At 35.6% G+C, this 21744-nt stretch overlaps 1 protein-coding gene and 1 long non-coding RNA gene across 11 annotated transcripts in view; both read right to left on the reverse strand.

Moving 5' to 3' along the window:
- The window catches only part of FGF14 (fibroblast growth factor 14), a 686012-nt gene that overhangs the window by 277083 nt on the left and 387185 nt on the right, over positions 1 to 21744 (reverse strand). The gene's annotated exons all lie outside the window — the stretch shown is intronic.
- The window catches only part of LOC144576599 (uncharacterized), a 161068-nt gene that overhangs the window by 55415 nt on the left and 83909 nt on the right, over positions 1 to 21744 (reverse strand). Inside the window, exon 1 of the long non-coding RNA XR_013518767.1 lies at positions 1 to 21744. This exon is cut by the window's left edge and continues 53265 nt beyond it; it is cut by the window's right edge and continues 83909 nt beyond it. This is a non-coding gene — a long non-coding RNA (uncharacterized LOC144576599).

The following is a 21744-nucleotide window of genomic DNA, read 5'->3' on the forward strand; positions in this document are numbered from 1 at the left end:
CCTCCTACCACTTCAACTGCACAGCCTTAGTCCAAGCCATGATTGGACTATGGCTTAGATTATTGTGTAAGTCCCCTAACTGCTTATCCTGATTCCACTTTGCCCCCTCTAATCTCTACATAGCATCTTCTTATAAAAACGAAGTTCAGATTATATCACATTTCTATAAAAATATCTTCCAATACTTTCCCATTCAACTCCAGGTAAAGATGTCACGTCCTCACTATGACAGCGACAGCACCCTTCTCTCTGATCAGTCTTCCTCTCTCAACCCTGCTGCTCTCTCCTCCCTGTTCTGAGAACACACCACGGTGCTCCTGCTCAGGTGCCTGCATTTGTCCAGACCTCTCCCTTTCCCATGATGCTTGCTTCTCTTCTCTCATTCCTTTTATGTCTCTGCTCAAATGTCACCTTATCTGAGAGGCTATTCCTGACCCCCATAAATTGAAAAGTTTTTGTTTCATCACTTCCCTGCCCCTTTTCCTAAAAATATAGCAAGTTTTAGCACTTAGTTTTACAAATGTATCTTTTTCTCTTTTTAACACATAATTGATGTAAGAAAGTTTATCTTTTTACTAGTTTATGTCACTCTGTTAGAATATTAGTTCCAAGAGAACATAATTTCATTTTCTTTTGTTTCACATAGTTATTTTTAGTACCTAGAGAAATGTTCTGCATGTGGGTGTCCAATCAAGAATGACTGAAATAACCAATATGAACACAACATTTAATATGTTTTTTTCTAAGCTGTCTTTAATTCTGTTTACATTAGTATCCTTAAGGAAAATTCATAGTAGACATCACCCAAGTCATTGGTCAAATGATCATCTCCCTCCATCAGAGCAAGAGATCCTAAGTGCAGAGATACATGTTATCACGTTTATGTATATATATAGTCAGTGCCCACAACTGGTCCTGGCATATTTGTTAAGTGTTGAGTAAATAGCTCTGATGTATTTTCATTACCATTCTAGAATCACAAATGAAATACATAGAAGAATAATATTTCTTGCATAAGAAGCCATAAGCAAATCTCTTAGAGACACTGAAATTTATATAGAAAAATGCAGTAATTTAGTTTTAGAAAGGTGAAAAGGTTCCTGAATTATTAGCGAAGACACATTAATCAGGGTCTTAGTTGTAGCAAAGACGGAAACAAATGGTGATCGAATCAGCAGATGTTAGTCCTGATGTTAATGAACAAATTGCAGAAACAGATGGCAACCACAGCCAAGAAGCCAACAAGCTGAAGGAAGCATGGGATGATGGCAGGTCCATCAAAATAGTTCAGGGAGAAGGAAGAAAGGGTAACTGGCTAGCACCATGGGCAGCACTACATGAAGCAATATTTTTCGATATATTCAACCCAACACAAATAAATGCTTTAATGTGGTGGGGTTTCTTTTGTTTGCTTGTTTATTTGTTTATCCCCCCCAAAACAGACAATTTATACCTAAAGACTTCAACCCTGAGATAAAATATAATTGCTTTTAAGGATCTGGATGTATCACAATGGATCTGATCCCCCAGTGTCAAGAAAAGCCTGAGTTTCCAGATTGCTTGAGAAATGCCTATCAGATAACTCTTGCCAGTTTTCATCAGTTTTTCAATCCTTATGGCACTAAAGGTAATTTAAAAAGTGTCTTTTAATAATCAGTTATTTCCCTGAAGATATACTTTTCAAAAGAGCTGTCTAGGCTTGAGAGAACTAATGGGCTTTGAAATAATCAAGTAATTTACTATCCTCTCTGTTTGTGATGTATTGTTATTTGTAAATTTTACTTTATTAAACTGCAATCTTGGTCAATTTCACAGTGACTATTTCCTAAATCCCTTGGCAGGGATAATTAACTGCAATTCTTTTAATAAATAAAGCTTTCATGTTCTGTGCCATAGGGCCATACATATGTTTTTGTATATATAGACATATAATTGTTGGTTTAAAGCTTACAAATGCATTAAATAGGTTCGTAAATTTAGTAATATTTTAAATTAATAAATATGTTTTAGTCTTAAATTGCTTGGTAAAGAGGTAAGGAAGCCTTCTGATTTCTTCCACATTATTATCATTTATGGGGCTTTAAGTAGGTTCTCTAGTATGGCATCCTTTGTAGGAGTTAATTAAAGACCTCACTGAACTTATTGTTTTTAATCCTTTTGAATGTCATCCTGAAGCTGTCTCACTGAGAACTTCTAACTATAAATTCTTGCCAAGTTATCTGTATTACTCATTTCAAGCACAAGCCAGATTTATTATGAGATTAATAAATTATCCCTAAAAGAGTTCTGTCTCACCGTTTCTTCAAATATTTTTGTCAACTTTTTGTTTGGAAATAACTCTCCAAAATCATATGAGCTGTGGTGCTCATAAAACAATATGAGTCAAAACTCAGAATACACAAAGAAGAAAACCTCAGATCAAATCTATATCCACATTTTATGATTCATGGTCTCACTTTGAGTAGAGCTGGCAGACATAGAGCCTGAGTGCTGCCACTGCCTAATCCAAACATGGCAGACATGGTTCGTCAGTTACTGACCTCTTTTGCCCTTACAATCCTATACAGAGAACCACAGGCAGCAACTATAAATTTACTGCATTTTCATACAAGGTGAATTCTGCTTGCCCTTCCTGAATTGGAACGTTGAATTAGAGTTTAGTGGCATAGGCCTAGGCAGTTAAGATAGGACATGATTTTTAACAATTTTAAACACTTTAGAATAGGTAGCTATCAAAACTCTTTTCTATGTTTACTCAACATTTTCCTAATTAAATGGTCAGTTATATATCTATGTCCAGTTAAATATTAATAGTTTTACTTACTGACTGCCTCAAAGTTGCTTGACTTTGACGGATAATTGTCCTTGAGGGAAGACTTGACCATGAGGTCTAAAACATGGCCATCTCCAGCACTGCATCAATGTGGGACTCTGGGGTGGCTCATGCACAGGCCTGGGCACAGGGCTATCTATGCATAGGCCTCTGGGGTTTCTGACTTAGAAATGTGGGAGCAATCACATCCATAGTCTACAAATAATATTATAATCAGAGAAAAATGATTTAAATCAATGCTAACATGTTAGGAGCCATGTGATCTTAATTATGTTATTCCTGAAATTTCAGTTTTTCACATATAGCAGTAAGAGAATAAAACATACTCCAAAAATTGTCATGAGGGTTGGTAAAGGTAATTTAAGTAAAATCAGCCAAACATCTAGTACAACTGAATCTAAATTTAAGTGAAAAGAAACAGTACTAAGGTATCCCTACTTATACTAATGCACCTCTTTAACCCTGCAATTGAAAAACTTGTTTTACATCTTTCACAGTAAAATAAGTCGCAAGAATTGTTATATATCCAATGTATGCTTTAAGATATAACTATCCTGAGATAAAATTTGCCCACTATGTAAAATTTACTCATGCAAAGTGCATAATTCAATGATTTTTTAAGAATACTGAATTGGGTAACAATCACCACCAAGTACTTAATATATTCTTGCATTTATTTTCAATATCACCAAAGGATGTCTCTTCCGTAAGAAAACATTCTGATAAAAATCAGTGTATGGCAATGACATTTTTTAAAAAGTTTGAATTCAGTTGGATTGTTGCTAGATTAAGAATAATACAGGGGAACAATACCAATTGAAATGTGTAGCCCTTAATTAGTTCCTGGGTATGAAACAGAAAAATTATGGACTTCCAGTTTCTAATCTGACATGCAAAGATTTTTTACTCCAATTTGCAGAGTACCATTGTAAGTTGGTTTTGTCTTCAAGAGACGATCAAATCATCAGCTATCAGTCACATAAACCCATAAATTAGAAGTTGTGCAACTTTTATTTCATTTTCTGAGTAATATAATTGTGTAATTATATGTAATTTGAGATTTATAGGAACTTCAGGAAATAAAATTAGTAGCTTCAGAAAAAAAATAGTAACTTCAGGAAATAAACTAAAATGTGAAATTTAAAATAAGTTATATGAACACATTTTGCTAAGTTAACAATTAGATTTTATGCTATTCCCTATTAAAAAACTAAGCCCCATCAGTTAATTTCCTAGTTATTTAAATATGCCTTGCATTCTATAGTATATTCTAAACATTATCAAAAGCCTTTTTATAGTCCTATTATAAATTTTGTTATGTAATTAGGTATTACATGTGTACACATATACTGTGTATTACACATTATATGGCTAATAATTATGCAATACATTATATAGCTAACAATTACAAATACACTAATAAAATGCAACACCATTATAAACACCTATTTTTCTACTTTAAATTATTTCTTAACCACAGGATAAAAAACAATTATAGCAATTTGAATAGAACATGTTGTTAAAGTAAGGATCATAAAAAAGTGAGCAGAGGATGTGAACACTTTTCAAAAGAAGACATTTATGCAGGCAACAACATGAAAAAATGCTCATCATCACTGGTCATTAGAGAAATGCAAACTAAAACCACATTGAGATACGATCGCATGCCAGTTAGAATGGCGATCATCAAAAAATCTGGAGACAAGAGATACAGGAGAGGACGTGGAAAAATAGGAATACTTTCACACTGTTGGTGGGAGTCTAAATTAATTTAACCATTGTGGAAGACAGTGTGGTGATTCCTCAAGGATCTAGAAATAGAAATACTATTTGACCAGCAACTCCATTACTGGGCATATACTCAAAGGATTGTAAATCATTCTATTATAAAGACGCATGCACACATATGTCTATTGTGGCACTGTTCACAATAGCAAAGACTTGGATAAAGAAAATGTGGCACATATACACCATGGAATACTATGCAGTCATAAAAAAAAAAAAGATGAATTCATGTCCTTTACAGGAACATGGATGAAACTGGAAACCCTCATTCTCAGTAAACTGACAGAACAGAAAACCAAATACTGCATGTTCTCACTCATAAGTGGGTGTTGAACAATGAGAACACATGGACACAGGGAAGGGAACATCATACACTGGGGCCTGGAAGTGGAGTCTAGGGGAGGAATAGCAGGGTGTGGGGAGATTGGGGAGGGATAACATTAGGAGAAATACTTAATGTAGATGATGGGGTGATGGATGCAGCAAACCACTACCACAGCACGTGTATACCTATGTAACAAACCTACACGATCTGCACACGTACCACAGAACTTAAAGTATAATAAATTTGAAAAAGGATCACAATGTCTGTTATCAATTGTCATGTGTAAATCATCATAAAATTATCTGAAGAGCAGTAATTTTCTAAAGTTCATTGAAAGCCTCATTTGGTTTTTGCTTTCCATCACCCTTTGAAAGAGTTCTATTTGCATACATATGTGTGTGCCACTCAAAATAAGATGGATATGTGGGGAATTTCTCTACATAGCATGGTCCTAAAGCCAAAAGGTCATTTTAAGGAAAAGATAAAATTTCTCAGTTACCACAAAATCAAAAGTATGCAAGTAATGCAATTCAGGAAAGGGGAAATCATTGTTTTTCAGCTTTGATGAAACAGGAGTGTGGTGGTGAGTCAATATTCTGCTTAGGGCTGAGCTAACTCGTGTTTATTTTATAACCTATATATGCAAACTTCTAATACTTAATTTAACTCAATTTAACAAGTACCTAGGTGCATTGCATTATCTTACCAATTTATATTACATTATCATTATCTTACCAATATAAAAATGACTAAGGCTCATTTTTAACTTCAAGACAGATCAGAATCTAATGAGAGATAACATGAGCCAACATGTAATTGTAGTGGAAGGCTGAGTACTAAATAAAAGTAAAGCTATTGTGCCACAGAAGAGCAGAGAAGAGCAACCCCCTTAGTCTCAAAATTAGGGAATTCTGCATAGAAGGACTGGCATTTGAGTTGGGCCTTGAAGTGTGAAAGAAACTTTGAAAACTGCATCCAAAAAAATGAAAACAACTGAACTCATGACACAGAGAGTAGAATAATGGTTGCTTGGAGCTGGGAAGCGTAGTGGGGGTTGGGGAGGTGGGGATAGTGACAGCGTACAAAAAATAGAAAAAAATGAAGAAGACTTACTATTTGATAGTACAACAGGGTAATATAATCAATAATAACTTAATTGTACATTTTTAAATAACTTAAAGAGCATAATTGAATTGTTTGTAACTGAAAGGACAAATGCTTGAGGGGATTGATACCCCATTCTCCATGATATATTTATTTCACATTCCATGCCTGTATCAAAACGTCTCATATACCCCATAAATGTATACATGTACTATGTACACATAAAAATTAAAAATAAAACCATATATTAAAACAAGAAAAGGGAAGTTTTTATGTTTTGAATAGGTATAAATTGCCAGGTATGTGAAAAATGAGAGTGGGAAAGTAGTTTGAGGCAGATTATGGAATACCTTGATTTTAGAGCTCTGTAGATGGCGTTGGGCATCGTGTTGATGGAGGAACTTTCTGAGGAGGGTTGTGACTGATTCCCTTGTTTTTGGAATCAGACTCTAGTAGCAAAATGGATGACTTACAGACTGGAGGCAAGGACAGTGGTTTGGGGGCTGTTAGAGTAATTCAAGTGAAAAATAATGAGGAGAAAAAGAGAAGTCATCATGGAATCATCTAAGAGATGTAGCTGATAAACTTGGATTAGATTTGGAGGGTGAATAAAGAAAACGATGAGATCAAATATAGCTTGGGCTTTTGGTATGGTTGAAATCTTACCTCTGAAATGGAACATAGAGAGAGAAAGATCTGAGAATAAAGAACTGAGTGTTAGGAATTCATGTAGTAGCTCCCTCACAAATTTAGTTTTAAGTAGGTTAGGAATTGGTGGTCCATAAATAAAAAGCACTCCTGATACTTCAAGTGATCTTCTTTTAGATTTTCATTGCTTTTCTTTCCAAACTTATAAATGACATCAAGGAAGCTGGTTTTCAAAATTACTATTGCATGGAACAATTTTCTCTACCTCCCAAACATAGAGAGAGAGCAACAGAAATCAATGGAATCCACCAGCACCCTAATTATAAAACAAGTATAGGAAGGGTGTTCTCTAATGCCTGGCACATTCCTGCCTCAAGGCATTTGTACCTGCTGTTCCCTCTGCTGAGGGCCCCACTCACTCTCACTTTATTTAAATGCCCTCTGATGAAAAGGGCTTCTGCAGCCAGCTGAATTAGGAGTGCTCTCTTAGCTGGGCACTCATTTACTAGGCTTCATAGCACTTCCTAGCAGTTTTCACCACTAGTGTTGATACTATACACTACTCAACATGTGTGCATTTATTGTTTATTGTCTGTCTTTCCCCAGTAGAAAACAAAATGTTCCATGAAAGCAGGGCCTTTGTTTTGCTTACAAACAATGCTACACCATCTGCTTCTAGAATAGTGCCCACTATGCACTGAGTCTTAACTAAAAATTAAATGAATGGATGCTGATTTTATTTCGGACTTGGAGCTATCAGATATCCTAGTTTCAAGAGTTTTCAAGTTGGTTGGCTACTACATGTATAATTCTCAATCACGAGACAACTAAGTCATTTCTTATTTACTACATTTAAATAAAATTACTAATGCTAGGCTCATGGAGATGACTGATTTTATAGATTTTTGGCATTATAGCAGTCATTTTAAAGTTTAAGCATGTATCAGAATCCCTTCTTAAAGCAGATTGCTGGACCCCAGGTCTAGAGGTTCTGATTCAGTAGATCTGGGAGGGGTCCAAAAATTTACTTCTAACAAGGTCCCAAGTGATATAGGTGTTGCTGGTCTGGGGACCACACTGAAAGCCACTGCATTACGACTATAACATAACTGCAGTATAAACACGAGAGACGTCTGCAGAGTTAGGGAGTTAGATGTTGCAGCGTTTTGTTGGTAAAATAGTAGGCCCCTAATGGAAGAGATCACTGTTCATCTGTGTCCAAGTCTTGTAGTTTTTCAGCCCATTTTTTAAAGTTTCTTTCTTATCTTTATATTTTACATTGTTTTACATTAATTTGATTGTGTGTATTTACGGTACACAACATGATGTTATGGGATACCTATAGATAGCAAAACAGTTACAACAGTGAAACAAATTACTATGTCTATTATCACACCACTTTTTGTGTGTGTGCCCAGAGTACCTAAAATTTACTCATTTAGCAAAAATCCTGAATATAATCTTTTAACTGGGTTAGGATATCATACTATACTTCATTTCATTGCAATCTACTTCTCAAAAATAACCCCTAAATTCACATTAAAATAGCATTGACGGTCTAATGGAAAAATGAAAGCTATCCTTAGAAGGCGAATGTACCATAGGACTTCTGCTTACTTTCAAGACAACACTCAAAAACTTTGGAACATTTCTTTATGTAATTATGAAGTATAAGGCCCTGACAATTTTCTCTTTAAATGCTATCTCCTGGGCCCTTTTTGATTTATGATCTAAGAACATAAAAATGTTAATGATTAAAGATAATATAAATAGAAGGATCACGTTATTTATCATATAAACCAGAACACTTTGGGAGAAAATGGGGTGCTATTAATTTCAATTGGTTAATAGTTATAAAATAGGACTATCCAAAGAGGTATGATTATCCTAGATAGGTTAGAAAATTGTATCAAGTTAAAATCAGTTCTTGAAAGAGTGTTGTTTATTAGTTGGTTTTTGTTTTGTGATTCTGAAGTATATCTGAAATTTATTTACAGTTTCTGTACAAGACCTTCAGACTGCATTCCTGTCTACCCCCACACATTGAAAATCCTAACATCTGCACATAGGTTGGAGGCTCCCAGTTGGTGTGTGCATATGATCATGATGTAATAGGAAGAACTTTGTAGGTTGTCAAAATGTAGTTTGCATGCCAGCTCAGCAGTGTGGCTTTGGCTCTCTCTGCACCTTTGTTTCCCTAGGGGTGAGTGGTGAAGAGTAATACCTATCCAATAAAATTACACACACAGCACAAAATACCTAAAGTGTCTGGTCTACAGTATGTGCTTATTAAATATCCAATTTGTTCTTTTCCAAAATACTTTCTAAAATGTCTATAAGCCAAAAAACTTAACCCTAGTAATCTAAGAGGTTCACCTAATTTATTAACTATAAATGATTTCAAACCATGCTTTTCAGAATCTCCAAATAAAAACAAATGCTAAGATAAGGGAGATGCAGGTTGCAGCGTAATTTATTTAGAAGGCAATCAATGAGAAAACCTCAACCTTATTACCTAAGTAGTCACAGTATTCATTTTATAATTTGACATTAAAGAAGAATGTGCATTTTTAAATCTTCATCAAAGGTGATATAGATTTATAAGTGATGAGAAACACTGAAAGAAATTGATTAAATAATGACTTGAATTTCTGGATGAGAGTCAAAATAAAATGGAAAAAAATCAATCAATGTGTAGAGACTTGGTTAAAGACCAGAGGGCTATGGTGTGGTAGGCTGGGTCACCCACAGTGTCACTGAGCATCAGCTGTTTCTGCTTTTCATAGCTTCTTTATTCCATTCTCCTCTTACTAAACAGAGTCTCCAAAAGCAGCAAACTATTTTGCAAAGTAGCTCTTCTTGGTGGAAGCATCTGCCTGCTGAGGATAGGGGTGAGGGACTGGGAGGACAGAATAATCCATGAGTGGGTTGCTGCTTTGGAAATAGGACAATCTTTATTCTCATTTCGGGAGCTTTGACCTGAATTCGACATTTTTCAGCTTCCACTAGAATTCGATGCCATGCACTTAACTGTTCTTCATGCATTATCCTCAGTGACTTTTAAAAATGTCAGAACTGAAAAAACCTGAGAGGTAAACTAACCCAAGACTCTAATTTTATGGATAAAATAGGCTCAGAGATGTGAGGTGATGTATCCAGTCATATATACAGTAAGTGAAGTGCCAGGCCCTTATCTTCTGACTCTTGAAGCTATGTTTCTGTTAGTGGTTCACACTATTTCTTCTCCATCTATGCAACTAAAGACGAACTCAAAGGGGGTTTCTCCATAGGTCACTCGAATTCCTTGGATTTCTTCAAAGCTATTTTTAACTCTGAGATTTAACTATAGGGACATTTCTAAATACATGATATAAAACCTATATGCTGAAGCACAGTATATCCATTTTAAAAAGTCATGTTCTGGAATATTTCACAGCATGTGAAAATGCTTATGATATATTGTTTTAAAAGCAGAGTACAAAAAATATGTACATTAAGATGCAAATATTTATAAATGTAAAGAGGGTATATGGAAGAATATATACCAAAATATTAATGGCCATTAACTCCAGGTGTTAATATTGCAGGTAAATTGGTCTCATTTATAGTTTTCTGATTTCCACCTATTCTTCAAAAATATGTATTATTTTTGTAACCACAAAAGAAAAAAGATACATGGATAGCAGAGAAACATTTCAGCATGTAAATATTCTGAGCTGGCTTTTTCCATACCATTGTTTTTGGCTTTCTCCCTTTATCCCTGGCTTTTCTGTAACCCTAAATTTTCCTCCCTGACTCCCATTATCACTGTGTTCTCAAACGCAAATTCCCATTATCACTGTGTTCCCAAATGCAAATGCTCACACTGATCTCAGCTCACCTGCTCACTACACCTCTGATCTCAAAGGGGCCTAATGCTCCTTTTTGTACTCTTACAATTTGGCTGTGATAGAAAACGCCAGCGGAAATGTCCTATAATCAACTGAAACTATAAGTGAGAGGCTTGAGCTGTAGATGAGGTGGTAAGTCATTTACTTAATGAGATAGAAAAGGCTGGAGAACAAAAGCCAAGGAATCCTTAAAGGGCAGAGACAAGGCTGGACTGTAGGGAGAGAGTCACCATTTGGGGTTGGAATGAAGAATACAGTCAAAAAACAGAGAAAAAAACAATAGCAAGAAGTGATGTCATGGAAACCAAGAAGAAAGATCTAGAATACTAAATGTTGCTATGATATATCTAGCAGCAGGATCAGAACAATTAAAGAATAAGTTGAAAACATTTAAAAGGATTCATAAGAAAAATATTATGTTGATTCTTTAAGAACAATTCTGGGTAAAGGACACACTAAAAACATTTTGATATGTTCTCTTTTATGATTGAAAGTAAGGAAAACCATCCTAAGCAAAATACCTAGTTTCAGAGGAGGGATAAAATCCAGGAACAGAATTTTTGAGTGATGGATGCTCACTAAGAAAGCCTTATGACAGGAAACCCAGCAAGCATTAGGCTCAAAGAGACATTTGGATCATGTACTTTCACACCTGAGCACCCAGAAAACATAATATTTTTACTGGAATAAAGAGATGAGACACTAAACCCTGCCAAGAACCCTTGAGGGTAAGAGGATCAAATGATCCACATGTCCACTGCCCATTGTAAGAACCTGGGTGCATCCCACACCCTTAACAGTAACTCTGAAATTGAGAATATAGATAAAGAGATATACCATTTACATTAAATTACATTGTAATGCCTTGCAGGGATCTAAGTCCTACACTATGGACATCACAAATGATTAAAGAACCACTAAAAACAAAAGACTAATTTCTTCTAGAGTAGATCGGGAATGACTGTCAAGGAAATAACATCTAACTTAAAAACCAATGGGTTTGTCAACAGAATAAAGAATAAAGAGACTAGCACTCCAAGAAAACCAGAGAAAGCGACGGACAAAATGATTAATTCTGAGGGAGGTATGCTGTTTTCTAGGCCCTGTCATCCAGGTGGCAGGTGGGAACCAGAGACCCTGAGGTCAGGTCCCACGTGTACACCTCCTGGGACCATCCCTGGCTGGTGCCACAGGCACGGCAGCTTACACTCAGCTCTTGGGATCATCCAATTTCATGATTAGGAGTGGTTTATTCCCAACATGGGAGGCTATAAAATATAAAACCTGTGGATGCCAGGTGTGTGCATACCCACTGAGAGTGAAAAAAGGTGAAATAAAACATACCCAGGGCTGTTGATCCCACTGCCAATGGAGAATGGCTTTCAGTTACTTAATAACCTCTCAAGATTCCAGCAGCTGGCTTTAAAAGCATAGTAAAAAATGAACTCATTTCACAGTTCATTTCCAATGGTGTTTACCAAAATCTGGCCATAGAAGACTGGATCCACGCCCGTATAAATCTAAAAGACAAGCGATTTTTTTCCTTTTGGAGAAATTCTACTGCTGTTGTAATTGATAGGCATCAGAATCCTTGGCAGGAGTGTAACTGGAACCTGATGAGGGAGGGTAGAAAACTGGCCTGGAGAAGTGGGGGAGGAGAAGCCTACTGTGATACTGGTAATCTCAAGTTGACTTTCCTTGTAGCCCCAAACAAATACGATACAATGGAAAATCTGAAGTGAGTTGTGAGAGCTTTGAATGGTGTTCAACCCAAATGGAATGTTATGTTCAGGCTACCAAAATATTTAACCCTTTACTTGACAAACACTTTAAAATCTCAGGAACAGCTGCTAAGATTGGCTAGATGGCTGTTTATCACTTTATTGCACCTTATTACCTAGCATTATTAGGACTTTTCTTGTCTTCTTTGCTAAAGAGCCCTTATCAAGTGATTAGGAGCAATATAACTACTAAGATATCTTACTTAGCTAAAAATCTTTTGGAAAAGGATCTCATTCTGACCTAAAAGTACTGCTGAATGCTACTGCTGCAGAATATACTGCTTATCATCAAATTGATAACCACATTAAATTAATAAACCCAACAGATGAGACACTGCTTCCTGAAATTAATAGCAAAGTCACAGAATGACAGGCTTTGGACTAGATATATGGAAAAGCTCCAAAATTTAGTATAGACACTTACTTTCATGTGTTATATGAACACTCATGCTTGGAAAATTAAAGTATTCATAGATATAAAAATATGAGACAATTAAAATCCATAATATTGAAGCATCTAATCTTTACTCGTCACTGGAAATGTATAACAAATTAAATTCAAGTCTTATTATTGCCAGTAAGTTTTACCCAGTTGAAACTACTGTGCCAAGAAATATATTGCTTAGAATATGTCAAGAAGACCATGTACTACAGAGGAAATGGAATATTCCCCGTGAATAAAGGAAGCCCCAGATTCCAAGTAAATTTCTTAATGCTGACAGTTTCAATGAGCAAATAAAACTTTTTAAATTAAAAAAAAACTTCACCTTGAGGGACTGAAATAAATTTGATGAGACTGACTGGATCACAGATGTGTGTGTTTCTGTGCCTAATAGTTGGCAGGGCAGTGTAGGGCATGAGCTGTCTCAGGGACCACGTATCTATTTCTATGGGAATGTAATGCTAAGCTGAGGACATTCCCATTTTGAGACCATAGGCCACAAGATAAGCTTAGTTTCTTACATCAAGGATGTCATCAACAAGTACATGTTTTAGTTTTCCTTGTTGTTGTTGCTTGGGTGTTTTTTGTTTTGTTTGCTTGTTTGTTGCAAGGGGTTGGCTTTTATTTTTTTTAATATGGGCATTGGGAGCAATTTATATAGAAAATGCACGTAACACTAAGAAATATCTGAAGGAGCAATGCCTGCCCTTTCCTTTGACAACTTTCTTCTTGTTTCAAAGATGGCATCATCTAGTTGGAACTAATGGATATTTTAAATGCTTCTCATGCCCATATATATATATATATATATATATATGTGTCCAAAATAAATAGACATTGAACTTAACAAGGAACCAGAAGACACCAATCAGTTAGTGATCAAATGGAGAAGCAATCCCAGCTTTTCAGCTCCCTAGTGCTTTTGTTGTTTTCTCAAGTGTCCCCTCTTGTTTTCTCATTGCTCCCTAGAGAGTCATCTCTATGTTATTCCCACTGACAGGAGAGTTTCCGAGTTGATTCAAGTGCTGCTGTGTCCTGGATTTCATCAGGGAGCTTGTAGCCCATACTTCTGCATTGACTAGCATTATTCAATCAAACTAATAAAAATAAAACAAGATAGTATTTGCTCCATCAAGTTGGATGGTAAAGTACATAGTGGCTTTAGAAGAGAGGGAAAAAGAATTTCTAATAGATATAGTTGAGAAGGGTCTAGAAATAATTCCAGATATTTTCTGCTAGTTTGATTACATTTAAGGAGAGAAAAGAGATGAGTCACTTCAGAATGTTATGTTTACTTAATTCAATGCAGTAGTAGAAAACACTGTTCCATAAGACCAAACTGGAATGTACTAGGTTCACCATAACATAGACTAAGCCATGGCCTATGCAAAAGTGTGACCGGGAGCCTTCTTTTGGAATCAGAGACCCTTTAGCCAAAGTATTTTCTGTAGCAAAGCAACCTGACGTTTATTGGAACGTGTGAAAACTTTAGTGATGATCTCTCTCCATGACAACATGCCTTCCTCTAGTTATGGTTACTCCATGCACCAATGAACCTGATTAGAGACTGGAACTGGATGTGAGGTTATCTTTTTCCTTAGTAATTATCTTGACTGAGTTCCTTTTGGAGAAACAGACTGATATGGTTTGGCTGTGTTCCCACTCAAATCCCATCTTGAATCCCATAATCCCCACATGTCATGGGAGGGATCCATGTGATCATGGAAACTGTTACCCCCATGTTGCTGTTATTGTACTAGTGAGTGGGTTCCCACAAGATCTGATGGTCTTATATGGGGCTTTTCCCCTTCTGCTTGGCTCTTTTCCTTTCTGCTGCCATGTGAAGAAGGCTGTATTTGCTTCCCCTTCTGATATGATTGTTGGTTTCCTGAGGCCCCCCAGCCCTGTAGAACTGTGAGTCAATTAACTCTCTTTTTTTATTTTATAAATTATCCAGTCATTGGTATTTCTTCAGAGCAGCATCAAAATGAACTAATACACAGGCATTACTGTGAAGGCATCAATTCCTTTCCAAAGAAGAGACTGCATTCAGAATGTCAGTCAATGGATGACATTTAGACATTTAATTCCATTTATTCCTGGTATTTATTCTGAGAAAGTAATTCAAAATTTAATACAAATTGTGTGAGTTTTGCTTTAGTGTCTGTTTTCCACTGAAAGGACTTCTTTTTAGTTATCATATCCATTCAGTGATGCTGTTATCAAAATCCCTACATGGATACATAATCAAATGCAAATAAGCCCAAGAAATGTCTATTTTGCTCTTGAATTATAGCATTCTCTATGCAAATCAGAGTTTTTAAACTTGTACAGAGATTTCTGTGTTCAATGCCAGCACCATAAAAAACATTTAATGTGGCCTAGGCTTCAAGGTTTATTGCTTTTCATCTTTTTCTTTCCACAGAGCAGGAACAATGCCAGTTCATGGATCTCTCCAATATGCTATGTATGTTTTTCTGACTGATGTTAGAAGTGTCTCTGATTGATTTTTGAAGTTCAGGGCACATCAGCACAAGCAAATATGATATTTACAAAGATGATCCCTGAGAGTTCCAAAGTCATCTGAAAAAGGACGTTAGATGACAGGTTTTCAAAGGCTTCTCAGCATTAATCAAACATGGAAAGGTCCATGATATAAATTAATCTTATAAAACTAGCTTGTGAAACATATAAACCTGATATAATACGTGAAATAAATGTCAATCTTTCCTGAAATATTATTCCTGATGTAATTTGTAATAAGTTTGGAGAAATGGACCAATTTTGATCTCTCAAGCATTTCTGAGTTAAATTAGGCAAAGCCTCTGCATAACTAAAGCCATCACGATAATCACTTGGAAAAGTCATAAGAAAAGTGAAAACAAGTAACAACTTGTTCCTGAACTTGCAATTACGTAGCGTGTTTATGTTATATTTGTAATAAATACCACCGCCACTCTTATTTATCTGTAAAATGTGCAGGAGCTGAAATCACTTCTCCAATTGTCTATCTACCCTGAATTTTTTCAAATACAATCAGTAAGTACTAGGTATAAGTTCTTAGTGCTACAAGGGGTTCAAGAGACAAATGGGACATATTCTGTCATCAAGAAGTTTAAACGCTTATTGGGGAACGTGTTACCAAGGGGAGACGCTGGGGAAGTGTATACAGAACTCACTGCAGTATATTTGCAACTTCCATGTAAACCCCAAATTATTTTTTAAAATATTGTTACAAAAATCTTATTGAAGAATTAAAATATATATATTTGTAATTATAATGCAATAAGGCATAAATAAAGACAGCTGAGGAATATGAACAGCAGACATTTCTAATTATTTGTCAATCAATAATTCTGATGGTGAGTGCTGGAGGTCTTGGGATAAGCCATCCAGTCATAAGGTTGATTTGGCAAATCACTGCCTCAGTGTGAGGTCACCAATTTAAAACCTGCTGTCATTACGTAGTGAGACCATGAAAGCAAACTTATTTTACAAATATTGCAAAATATCATAGCAGTTTTGTAGAAATTCCTGACATTTTTTCCAAAGGTGACTCCTTTTTGCCCCAAGCACAGAAACAAACCAAAAGCAATCAAACTGAATTTTGAAAGACACAGGGCTTTTAATACCTGCAATAAGCCAAAATAAACAACCAAAAGCCTTGAAAAATACCAAGAACTGAAATATGAGTCATAAAATCTTCTAAGAATGCGGGACAAGTACCGATAGATAAGAAAAAGTCAATTTTCTAGAAAACAAAGGATATAACACATTTATCAACAAAGTGGCTTATTTATTTATTTATTTATTTATTTTTTTTTGAGACGGAGTTTCACTCTTATTACCCAGGCTGGAGTGCATTGGCGCGATCTCGGCTCACCGCAACCTCCACCTCCTGGGTTCAGGCAATTCTCCACCTCCTGAGTAGCTGGGATTACAGGTGCTCGCCACCATGCCCAGCTAATTTTTTGTATTTTTACTAGAGACGGGGTTTTACCATGTTGACCAGGATGGTCTCGATCTCTTGACCTCGTGATCCACCTGCCTCGGCCTCCCAAAGTGCTGGGATGACAGGTGTGAGCCACTGCGCCCGGCCAAACAAAGTTTTTTAACTGTAATCCCCAGTGCAGCTATTTTAATTGGCATGGTCCTCTAAATTTGTTTTAGAGAAAACAAAAGAAAAGGAGGTAGTGGTTTTCATGAATAAGGAGGATCTCAGATATGACCTCAGTTGCAATGATCACCCTCTGAATCATGAAATGGTCTAAACTAAACATAATGCTTTATGTATAAAGTATGTGTTCAAGTATTAATAAATCTGAGGCATGGGCAGCAAGTTCTACTTTCAGATAAATGTGTCTCATAATCAAAAGACATGAATGCATTGCACTTATTGTATAGATGTGGGAAATAAGATAAAAACAAAAGTAAACAGAGTGTAGAACTATGAGCACATCTCTGGACTCCTAGTTAGTGAGCAATAAAGCAGGAATCGAGCCTGGGTAGGTAAGAGAGGTGAGTCCCACCATGCTCTGACACTGTCCAATAGGTGTTGACATTCAAGGACTCTGCAGTTCCATGTCTCTGTCAAATGGTATTCAGCAAACTCTTTATATCAATTGCCGAAGAATTCATCCCTGTGAGAGCTCACTCTGAAGAGGGAGGAGCTGTAAAAATACCTCTGATTTTATCAAAATAATGACAGGGGGTTATTAACTTTTCACTCTCCCTTACCACATTTAAAGGGTGTGGTTCTCCTGGGGATGTATTTAAGTTAATATAATAATGAGAAAGCTACAATGAGTTTCTACAGCACCAAGGCATTTTGTTATTTGTTGGGTTAAAGTGGAGTAGATGAAACATAAATAAATCAGGGAATGGGTGTATAACACAACAAGCTTTAGATTCCACTGAGAATCAAGGCAGGGATGAGATCAGGCTACAGGTAAGAATGAATCATCCTATTTTACTGCTTCCCTATTTGTAATTCAGGTAGAAATTACCATCCTCCAGAGGTCCTCTAATTCCATCTTATTAGACAACACTATAATGATCACCAAGAGAAAAATAAAGGAAAATCAGATTACCAACTGTCTGCTAGTTGGTGTGTATCTATTAAGCATGCATGGGCTGCTGGAGACTGCCACAAATCTTTACTACCTGAAAGCAATGGAATGATTTTCCGAATATCTGCCTTGAAAACATATTGATCCATAGCTACTGAATTTCTTAATATTTCCCATGTGAGGAAAGACCCCTCCAAATCACTCTACCTTATTAAAATCATTTCTGTTGACTGTTCATTTGATGAACCGATCTCAGTACTGTATAGTGCTATTCTGTACTTCCCAAGGCATCTTTGTATTTTGGGTTCCATAAGTCTTCCCATTAAACTGTGATATTATAGGTCAGGCACTAAAAAGACCTGGCATCTTACACTGGGAAAGTGCAATGACACTGATGTTCAGTCATGTAATATTATGTAATTCCATTGCCTTTAGATCACACATTTGGATAATTGACAGCCTTTAAAGAACAAGATGGTTGGTATATTTTTCAGTTCTGTCCATGTGTTTTTTGATTGCTCTCTTGCACAACAAAAGTATGAATATGGATGTAAATGTTCATATTTTCTAGGATGTGAGCAGCTGTTCTCTTGAACTTGTTACAGTAACTACTCTATTTAATATATATCAAACATTTTCAGTGGGGACTTTAAAAACAATTTCAATGGGGACTTAAAGTGAAACTGATGTGTAATCACAACACAACTTAATTATTGGGTGGAAAGATTGGAAAGTATCATTTGTTAGTTCTAGGACCTAATTTTACCAACTCTAAATATGTATTGTAGCATTAATAAAGATCAAATATATCCATTCTGATTTACAGAAGACTTAAAAATGTAGATCAACTTGCATATTTGTTGGTTACAGAGGGAAATTATTAAAAACATTTTCTTCCTTAATATAAAAGTCATACATGTCCTTTGAAGAAAACAAATGGAGAGTACAGATTTTTTAATTAGGCAAAAAGTCATATATTTTACATTTTTAACACCTTGTATACTCATTCAGACTTTGCCATGTACGTCTGCTCTTGTGTGTGTGTCTATAAGATCATACTTGAAATCATATTTTGTAACACATTTTTATTTAGTAATATATTACAAACATCTTTCCATGTAAAAAGTTTAGATGGGTGAATGGATGGATAAATAGATAATAGATATTTACAATATAATATTTGATGGCTAAATATTATTTCACTCTATTGGCAAACTTTCCAATAAATCTCTTATTGTTGATTGGTTGTAATTTGTTTCTTACCAGTTTGACGTGCATGAGTTTGTGGTTTCACTGTGCATTGTAATCAACATACTTGTATTAATATCTATACACATATTCTAAATTATTTCACAATGTGATTTTAGAAATAAAAAGTTTCGTCAAAATATATGTTCTTCTGAATATTTTTATGAGGATTAAAAATTGTCCATCAAAAACTCTACACTGATTTAAATATCTACCATGATGATATGAGGTTGAAAATTTCTGGACAACTTCACAATTACTGGTCATTATCTTTGGAGAAAATCTAGTTATTTCTTATTTTAACATTTCAATGTGTTAATAATTTTAATAAGAGATCCAGCTCATTTATAACTAGGTAAACTACAGACTGGTTACCAGATTCCCAAAAAAAATAATCTAAAGAATTAAAAGTACTCTCTCTTCTCTTTTCCTCTCCTTCCCCAACACATATGCTTTTAGAAGTATAGAGGTTATGAGTTAAGCCTTCCAAAGCCATACAGAGATGATACAGAGAATCCTGATATTTTTCAAATATTCATAGAAACCCTGCCAAGGCTGACTATTAAATGTCATGATCTAAAAGTTTCTCAAATGTTGAATGATGAAAGTAATATACCTAGAGAGAAATAGAGGAAAGACTCAAGTCCTTCTAAAATTAAGCAACAGTAGAGCAGAGAAAATGAAGATGGTGTTGTTGCTACCTCGGGGCCCTAGTTAGTTATTTTCACACTTCAAATGAGCCATTCTCTTTTTACTAAGTGCATGGTTGAAATGGCATAACTCTTCACTTTAGTTTAGAAACAGAACATTCTCTCACAGTGGGTCTTATATTATATAATAGGTTTGAAACAGAAAATAAAGTTGATGTGAAACCATCAACTCAAGCAGTTAAAATGGCACATATGATAACAATGCCTAAAGGCTGGGCTGTTTCTATGGAGAGAAGAAGCCTTCAGCACAACATTAGCCTGGTTTGGTCCACATTTTAGAGCACTGAGATGTGATTATCCCACCAAGATGACACAACTAATAACACACTAATTAGCTTTGCCCAGAGTCTAATTTCTGGTCTTTTGAGTAACCACTGAGAAAAAAAAAGAAAGTTTATTTTTTATAAAGACAATGTTATATGCTTTTCTTCATTTGCACAATAAGCATTTATTAAACACTCCTTAAGTTTAATAAATGCTTAAAACAACTCCTTAGGTTGTCGATGCTGAAATTGATCCTGGGGAAGTGATCATAGCTGGGTTTCTGAAAAAATCTAGGTTTTAAAGTTGAGGAGACTTAAGTCCAAAACATTGCTTGATCATTTACCAGTTGTAATACTAGGATGTTAACTTTTCTCGATTTCAGCTTCCTCTTCCGTGAAATAAAGATGAGCACAATGCTTTCCTGACCAGATTACTGTATTTTAGATAATGCATACAGCAAATGGCAGAATGGTGAAAGATAAGAAATAACAGGGCAGTATATCAGAGTGACGGCCACTCGCTCAATTTCAATCATCTGTGGGTAGGGATGAAGGATGAGAGAATGTGGAGAAACTTACACTTAAGAAAATGAAAGTGAGTTTTTGTTCTCTTAACATCGCATACATAAATCAGAATATGCTAAATTTAAGAAGCGAATATACTTAGAGTAAGTTTTCTATTTTTAATAATGCCTTTGTTCATTTTGGTGTATTATTTTAGTGATGTGTCCTTTATGAAAAGCTGAAAGTCCCATCTCCATGGGAACATGATTTTAAAAGCTTGAAGACATTGTTTTTGTTATATTGCATTCCTCTGGAAGTCATTTAGGATAGCGTTGTTATGATAACATTTTATTAAATGCCTTTTGTATTATATTTCCTAAACACTATATGGAGAGAAGTACTATGATGACATATTTTGATCCTTCTCTCCTGGAACTTCCAATAAAATGTATCCAATGTATTAAAAAACTGACCTACAATCCATATTCCTTCCCTTTTCTTACTTTCTTTATACCTATGAGAAAGGTAAGACTTAAGTGTCTATTCCTAATGCTGTGTGAGTATTAAGCTGATCCGTAGCTGACAGCATAGAGAGCAGCTCAGACAAACATGGGTAGATCACTTCAGAATGCTTTTTGGAAGACGCTTTGCCACCCAGGGAGTGGCAGTCCTTAGAAGAGTGTTTCTGGAAGGACCACAGAAGTGCAAAGTCTCTGGTCATCCATCTCTCAGAGTGTTCTCTGCAACAGTGTGACTGGGTATGATGATTCTAAAAATACCCATCTCCAGTTCACCCATCTGCCAAGGAAATATTTTCCCAGCATGTGAATTAAGTGGAGAACTGCTTAACTAAAAGACAGATGAACCAAATCATCCATCTGCAGTGACCACTCATGGTTTTGTTCATGAATGGTAATTTGTGGTGATAAATGCATTCTTTTATTGCTACGCAAATATGATCGTTTGCTGAAATTTTTGTAGGTTTAGCTTGGAGACCAAAAGCAGAGACAGGAGTAAAATATCATGGTCCCTTATTATACTGCCACTAAGGGAGATGTCACATTCAGTTTCAAACAGTTTCTAAATTTTAAATGTAAACCAATCAATTTGCCAATCTAGCGACCCGACAATGCCTTGTGGAA

The sequence above is a fragment of the Callithrix jacchus genome, chromosome 1, assembly GCF_049354715.1.
Source record: "Callithrix jacchus isolate 240 chromosome 1, calJac240_pri, whole genome shotgun sequence".
NCBI lineage: Eukaryota > Metazoa > Chordata > Mammalia > Primates > Cebidae > Callithrix > Callithrix jacchus.